The sequence below is a fragment of the Takifugu flavidus genome, unplaced genomic scaffold (genome assembly GCF_003711565.1).
Source record: "Takifugu flavidus isolate HTHZ2018 unplaced genomic scaffold, ASM371156v2 ctg1109, whole genome shotgun sequence".
NCBI classification, from domain to species: domain Eukaryota; kingdom Metazoa; phylum Chordata; class Actinopteri; order Tetraodontiformes; family Tetraodontidae; genus Takifugu; species Takifugu flavidus.
In genome coordinates, this window is record NW_026621874.1 from 1 (window position 1) to 8442 (window position 8442).

General features: G+C 40.6%; 1 long non-coding RNA gene across 1 annotated transcript; it reads left to right on the forward strand.

The window, feature by feature from the left end:
• Positions 1 to 4868: 4868 nt before the first annotated feature.
• Positions 4869 to 7528, forward strand: LOC130519710 (uncharacterized). The gene is made up of 3 exons (XR_008948439.1): positions 4869 to 5185; positions 7345 to 7429; positions 7500 to 7528. It is a non-coding gene; the product is annotated as an uncharacterized LOC130519710 (long non-coding RNA).
• Positions 7529 to 8442: the final 914 nt, after the last annotated feature.

Here is an 8442-nt window from a genome sequence, read left to right on the forward strand (position 1 = left end):
ATAGCATAATAGGGTTGCTTTATGATCCAAACTCCTTGTTAATCAAAATCTCTCAGATCCTATGATCATCAGATTGTTGGTTGATCCAATTTCTGTGGGAGTTGCCCTGATTTGTTCAGATAGTGTTGTTGGACCTCGTCCTGTAGGGCTTTCCTACGATTGTGCCGGGTTCTTAGGGAACTTCCCCTCTGTGCTGCTAATCCTGGGGAGTACTCCTTTTGCACGAGTGCAAGGTCAGCTCTATGGAAAAGAAGTGGGGCATAGCGTGGGGTGCCAAGTGCCATTACTCTAAAGAGCTTTTTCCGTCTTCGTGTTTGAGTTAGTGACACTTTCCATATCCAGACACCAGCGCTCATACAGGACAGAGCGATTCTTGCATACTGGAGGTGCTCTGAATCATTGATACTTTCTAACGCTGGATTTGCAAATGTACAAGATCACGTATTTGATAATACAAAAGAGCAAAAACCTGCTTCAAAAGTCATGACCATTTATTTTTTCCTTTAAGATCCTCTTGAGCTCTTTTCTTCTAGTCCTACAGGTAAAAGTGTTCTTTCCTTCTGACAGTGAGGACATTTAAAAATAAAACTCAATAATAGCATGTTACTCTTGATTTACAGTAGCAACTTTGATTCACGAAGGGAGGACTTTCCCTTCAAAACCTTACTTTGTGTAGGAGGATAAATTGTAAGAAAAGGGCTCATCTCACCTGCTCCATGTCAGGAACTGGCAGCAGCTGATCAGGGCGATAGATGAACTCAGAAAACAGTGTCTGCAAATCATTGTCGTACTGAGTTCCATATTCAACAGGGAAAACCTCCTTGCAAAAGAAACAAACATGTGTTATTATCTTAGCTTGGTTCGCGGCATTTGTACTGCAGCTTCTACCAGTACAGATCTTCAAATAAATAATTGTCTTTTTTTTGAGGATAAGTGGTTTTCCAGATGTACTGTATATGCAAAATGTTACCGTGAAGAACTCCTGACCTCCTGCCTGGCTTCAGGGTCTTTGAGCAGAGAGTGGATGAGCTCGACAAAGTTAACCACTATGTCAGGTCCAGGTTCATCCACCTTTGGTTTAATCATAATAAGATTACTGGTTAATACTTTTCACATCGTCCTTTATGACTTTGAGAATTGCCCTGTCAAGGTCGTACATGTTATTTCATTCTGGAAACCATGTATGTTTACAGATCAAAGAGGCACAAACATTGAAAACTATATGAATCGTTTTGTGTGAAATCAAAATCAAGATTTCTGATACTCACATTTACCAAGAGGACAAGATTTGATTTGCTCCAGGTGGGACAAGATCAAGTCACGATCCATCAGGTCATTTCGGACACAACTCCAGAATATACCTGATGAGGAGAAATAAAGCAACCACACACAAATACATAAAATGTTCTTTATGAGAAAAAAACATGATGCACATATATGCGACTAGCTACCCTGGCTCTTAATCAAAGGAGCACTGCAGTCTTCTGTGCTGTGCATGAGCATATCTGGGACCACGTCCAACCACAAAAGAACATATTCTGCTAAAGTCCAGTATGTTCGGGAACTCTCGCTTCTTCAGAACTTTCCACATAGATGCCATCATAAGCTGTAGAGGTGGAGCAAGCAGCCGTAAAGAGGGGAGAGCTAACCTGCCACCTGTTAAAATGAATTACGACAATATGTGTTCATCAGGGTGAAACATCATTCACTACTGTTTGAAGAAGAAGAGATGATGTCAACATGCATCAATTGTCTACCGCTTCTCCTATTAGCACAGGGATCGCTTCCTAAACTTAGCTACAGCATTTATCTGAAAGACATCTGCTATAGTAAGAGTTCTTTCTCTGAGCATAGAAGAATCATCCTTAATTAAATGTGAAAGTGATCAAAGAATGGTCTGACAGGAGTGGGTTCTGAGGGAACACTGACACATGTTCTACCTCACACCACAGTCAGTCAGAACTGGATCTAGGGTGTGATTGAAGCTATGAGTTGGTGGTTTATCTGGTGAAGGAAACAACGACTCAAGTAATGAAATGAAGTCATTTCTAAAGCCAGTAAAACGGTTAAACTGCAACAGTGGAGCTCAAGCAAAGACTAATAAAACTATTAGAGTACTTGTAATTGCTAGAAAAGCAAATCCAAACAGCAGCAAAAGACCTCTAAGAAAGATTTGCCTGAGGGATCTTACGACATTTTGAAGAAAGAATGGCAAGAATCTCTCAAGAATTGAAAACCTTTGCTGATACAAAGACAATCACAAGACAATTACAAGCTGTACTGGCCAAAATGCTGTTGTATATGTACTCTCCGCCTAAACATTTGCTGCAGGCCCCTTTCCATTGTATTTAGACGATTAAAAAAACTATCAATTGGCTTATCGAAGATTCCAGTTATTAAGAATCAATCAAAGTGGTTGGAAAGAGGGGTCTGAGTTCTTCTGACGAACAGCATCTAGGATAGGCTGTCTGTCAGAATGTACAGTACGGTAGTAATTCAAGGTTACATAGCATAATAGGTTGCTTTATGATCCAAACTCCTTGTTAATCAAAATCTCTCAGATCCTATGATCATCATATTGTGGTTGATCCAATTTCTGTGGGAGTTGCCCTGATTTGTTCAGATAGTGTTGTGGACCTTGTCCTGTAGGGCTTTCCTACGATTGTGCAGGGTTCTTAGGAACTTCCCCTCTGTGCTGCTAATCCTGGGGAGTACTCCTTTTGCACGAGTGCAAGGTCAGCTTATGGAAAAGAAGTGGGGCATAGCGTGGGGTGCCAAGTGCCATTACCTAAAGAGCTTTTTCGTTCTTCGTTTGAGTTAGTGTCTGAGTGGGGCAAGGTATTCATTTGTCAAAGGCACTTCACATTTTTGAGAAGATCGTTATCGTTGATGCTGCAGCGCCAATGGACCCCAGGTGAGAGATAAGTCCCTTTCACTACCGGAGGGGTTGGTTGCTGTTCCTATAACCAAACATTTTCTTAACCTTTGTTTGCCATTTGGATCAGATGGAGTTAAAGATTTTTTTAGTTACTTTGACTGTAGTTCCTAAACTCTTTCAGCTCCTATCTTCTCTTACATTGAAAACATCAATGTTTTCTCTTGCTACGCGTGTTTGTGAGAAAATCACATCATGTCTAATTTACTATTTAAAGAGGTGATTGATGCTTCAAATCTTCAAATCTAAATCAAATACAGTTTACTGCTCCCTGCTTACTTTCTGAGCTACATAGAAATGCACACAATGGTAGCTTCTCTTTGGGTTGGGCTGATCCTAGCTGGTCGGAGGGTATCAGTCTGATAAGACTAGACATGTGTTCTGCTTGAAATTTATTTTACTCAAGTTCTGTTGAGTGTATGTTCTGTCCCTGGCAGGGAAGGTCGGGGGAATCCATGGCCACAGCTACAAGCAGGTTGGTAAACTACTCTAAAGGATTAGCAGAAGGCCGGTTAAAGTGTAAGCCATTTGGCAATGTTGGACCACTAGGGAATTGTGAGGAAAGAGACAATGTTGCCTGTAGTGTATTGGTCAGAGTTATTGAGGCAATGACATGCACTAAAGGGTGCCGTACAGGTATTACAGGACTGCAGCCGGTTCCGGCATTATCACAGGATTGGCTGTTGATGCCTGAGCGGGCTTGCAGTCCTACAGAATGAAGTGCCATGCGTACTTGGCGCTTAAGCAGTGCCATCAGGTTTGCCAGGGTGGCAGTAGTGGCAGTGATCTTCTTAGGTTGCATTTAATCCAGCCTGAAGGACCGATGTTCAAGGATAACACTCAGTGAAAGGACTGCTGGTTGAGGTGGCAAAAGGTATTTGGAAAGAGAGGTCTGAGTTTGTAAGACTAACAGGATCTGGGACGGACTATTGGTCGGAATACATTAAGAAGCCAATGGTTCTGATGCTTTATTCACGAAACTAAGGGCAGGCAGAAAGTTTAAGGAAACTTACAGGGAGATTAGATTACAGTAATTGTCATCAGTGTAGAGTAGTAGTCTCTTAAATGATGTTAGTTACTGACTTGGTAGTACAATACAATACAGTACAGTAGTAATACAAAGTTAGAAGATTGTGGGTCACCTTCCATTCATGCTCGGAGGTCGGAATTTCTGAGTCTCAATTTGAAAAATTCAGTTGGAAGACCCCCAAGGTCGAATTTCCTTCTTGGAAAGAGAGAGAGAGTCATCAATACCCCACAGTTGGCTTTCAAAGATGGCTGCCCCGAGAGTAAAGAGTAAACATAGCACTCACTCTTCGATGCTTTTGTAAACAATGAAATATGAGAGAGAGAAAAACGATTGCCACGCTTTGTGTTTCCACCTCATCCACCATGTTTGAAAGTTGCAGAAGGACCACATGTTTGTCCAGAAGTTGTTTGTATTCGGATGAGGCAAGTGCAAGAACAGCTTTTGCCGAGGTTGCCATCTTGCTTTCCAAACTTTGTAACCGGAAAGCTGAAAAATCTAAAATATTTACATATTAAATATATGTATTGTATCTGTACTCTTGGTACAATAATGTTTGATGATGATTTATGTCATGATTAGATTGGAATCAAATGAGACTGGATTGAAACAAGCTTTTACCATATAAAAAGATTAAAATATTTAGACTTTGATTAACAAAACATTAAAATCCTTTTCTCAATAACTAAAGTTATGGATTTTTCCGTTGTCAGTTGTGTGCTTGTGAGGGGCAGAGGGAGTTACGTGCACTAAAAAGCATGAAAACATGACTGTCTCAAAAAACCAAAAAACAAAAACAAGCTCTGACATTAGGGGACACTGTCCTCTGCTTGGACATTTCCCCGCAATGTCTAGGTCGATTTGCGAAGGGACAAGAGACAAGATTAGTCATTTCAAAATAAAAAGTTCTCTGTGTCTTGTTTATTTCTGGAACAAACAAGCGGAATATGTTGAAATCTGTTGGGTATTTTCCTTGCACAGGTCAACGTTTGTCACCGGGATAAAAACAAACCTGTCTGGCTGTTTTTAGCATGCCTGTGATAGAAGTGTCACGTTGTTCAAACTGACTTCAAGATTCAAGATTCAAGATAACTTTATTGACCTTTAGGGGGTGTCCACCAGGGAAATTAGCAACATTATGAGTGGGTGTGTTGTTGGTTCTGTCTCTATAAGAAGGCGCGACTGTTCATGTGGAATTTGAGCTCTGTTTGTGCAACAGGCAGGTAAGTGCTTGCTATTTGCTCCTTTAAAACGGGTTTTAAAAGTGTTTTTATCAGTTATACTCCCTTAGAATTGTTACCTTTTTGCTTTAAAAGTAATTTTAAACTTAAAAGATTTGACAAATGTTCTTATTTAAATAAATGCATCCAAAGTAGTAGAAATCGTACAATAGGAAAGGAAAAGATCCACAGACACATTATATATATTGTACAATGAGAATCTCATGCTTGCTAAAAAAAAACATATTTACTTTAAAGTCATTTATGGAAACCTGATAAAACACTGATTGAATTCCTACCTTAAACCCAGATTTTCTCTTTAAAGTTTTTATTTCAGACAAAATAATTCACAGTGGAAATATATATATCAGGATATATCTAATATATCCAAATAAAGTAATGTTCCTTTTTAGTTTTGTTTTTGGGCTCTCATGCTCCATAATGTACGACACATTAAAGTTACCGTATTTTCACAACCATAAGGCGCGCCGTTATATAGGGCGCACCTTCAATTAACAGCCTATTTTAGAAATATTTTAATACACAGGGCGCCCGGGTATAAGGCGCATAGCATAGAAACTGCGTAGTGCCTGTGGTTTCATGACACGTTCACTAGATCGAGCTGCGCTAAAAGGAATGTCAATAAAACAGCCAGATAAGTCAGTCAAACTTTATTAATAGAATACAAACCGTCGTTCTAACAACTCTATTCACTCCCAAAACGAATAAATAAACAGCTGTTGTATTATTTTTCCCGAGTGACGTAGTGTTTTCGCGTAACACAGTTCGTTTAATAACAGCGAGTTTTAACAGGCAGTGTGCACATTTTTATACAAGTGGATAGTGGAGTTTAATAAATCTTCGATTAGTGCAACATTTTTATCACGTAGTACCGTTGCGGTAAATCAAACGTTAGTGCAAACACAATATACGGTAACTCGAACTCTTGAAGTAGTGCAAAGCGATAGCAATAGCATATAAACAATAGCAATTATAACAACGTTGTTCAAACGGTAATTTTCCATATTCACAGTATGACCAGCCTTGTTAAGTTGTAAACACACAAAAGAAACACGTAAAGCTCACTTTATCAGTTCATTCCTCATCCAGGAATCCCTCGAATTCTTCTTCTTCGGTGTCCGAATTGAACAGTTGTGCGAATACGGTGTCCAACATGGCTGGCTCCGTCTCGTCAAAGTCGTCATCAGGGTCGGTGTCGCTGGTGTTGTCCGGCATTTCAGTGACAATCCCTGCCTTCCCGAAAGCTCGGGACCACGGTCGATGCCCAGGCATTTACGATCCACTGGCAGATAGTGACGTATGACGCTCGGCGCCGTCTCCCCGTCTTGGTGAACGTGTGTTCGCCGTTCGTCATCTACCGCTCCCACGCAGTTCGCAGTCTAGTTTTGAATGCCCCGTTGACACCAATATTTAGCGGCTGGAGTTCCTTTGTTAATCCACTTTGCTTGTTTCCTCGGAAGCTCCGTTGAGTCTTCTTTTCCTGGCGCAGGTCGTTTTGTTGCTTCCTCCACTTCCGCACCATTGATTCGTTCACGTTAAATTCTCTTGCCGCTGCTCTATTTCCGTGTTCAACTGCGTGACTGATAGTCTTCAGTTTGAACTCTGCGTCAAAAGTGCGTCTCCTGCAAGGAGCCATTTTGGGGGTCTTAAGACAGAAATGGTTTGGGACTGAATTTACTTGCTGTTACCTCGGCAACGCCTTACTGACTACTGGTAGCCGCGATTAACCAATATTACCGTATAATCCATACAAAAGGCGCTCCGGGTTAAAAGGCGCACCGTAGATTTTTAGAAAATTCTAGGCTTTTAGGTGCGCCTTATAGTTCGTGAAATACGGTAAATGGATGGAAGGAAAATTTGGATAGTGTGTTACTGCCTCCCAGAAAAATATGAAAGTATTTCTGTGATGTAATCAAGTAAAAAATATTACACTAAATATAAAGACTTCAATCTCATTAAAATTGTTGTTTCATTAAAAAAATGGACTAAATGAATTCTGAAATTTGAACCCATCTCAGCTGTATAGCAGTGAAGTCCCAAGCTACAGTTTGCCTTTTAACACTTATTGCTGAAAATATCACAGTAAAACAAAGGACAAATAAGTTTTCCTTTTGCCGATAACATGTTTGTGTGTTTGTTAGACATCGCTCTGAATAGGCCAAAATGAAGAGTGTGTTTGGATGTGCTCTCTTCCTGTTTGCCTTTCTTCTGAGCTGCACAGAACAGGTAGGTACATATAAATATCTACATTTATCAAGCTATACTTTTACTTCAAAAAGTTTCTTCACTTCACTAGAAATCCAGGAGCGTGGCTTCTTCTCATGGTATGTTCAATGCATATTGTCCCTGACTGAAACCAAAGGTAACACGTCTTGTTTTCCTGTCACGGTGGTACAGAGCAGATTGCACAGAGATTAAATCTCACTCCAGTGGGGTTTATGTAGTCCAGCCAGTTCGTGGAGAGGCCTCATTTAAGGTAACATTAGGCGACATATGGTGCGTTCAATGGAGTTGTTTACAAGCTGCCTTTTCCTGATGCTGCTAATATGTTAGCTAAAATTAGCAAGTAGGCTTCAGGACAAGCTTGATGAAAGCACATTTATCTTAAACTGCAGCAGTTTTTTACTTATATTTTTATTTATTGTGTATTTTATTTAGATTTTGCTTCTGAAACCAGAATGCTGCGATTTAGTATACATTCCTATCACTTGTTTATAGTATGTTCATATTTTGGCGTGTCAGAATAGTTTTAAAATGGTGTGTGTGGGGACACTGGCTCAGGTATGTGAGATGCGACCAGATGGAGGATGGAGGCTGGACGGGTTGTTCAGAGACGCAGCGGCGCAAGTGTGGCCTTCAACCGCAACTGGGCAGCCTATAAAAACGGGTTTGGAGACTTGATGCGTAAGTATTTGTTGACTGTGGAATTGGGAGAGTGAGGATGATTTGTCAGGACCACACACACACACAGACTCCAGATGGAATTTGATCAGCGTTTTTTTTAAAAACCAACCCAACCTCTTTCCTTGTGTTTGGCTAATTCTCTCAGAGGATCATTGGCTTGGTCTTCGCAAAGTTTTCTCCCTGACCAAGAACAAAACCAGGAAGTGGATCCTGCGGGTAGACCTTTGGGATCACGAAGGTGGCAATGCTTTTGCCGAGTAAAAAAACTTCACATGGGCAACGAGGGAACGGCTTCAAAACTGCACGTTGGGAAATTCAAAGGAAATGCAGGTAAT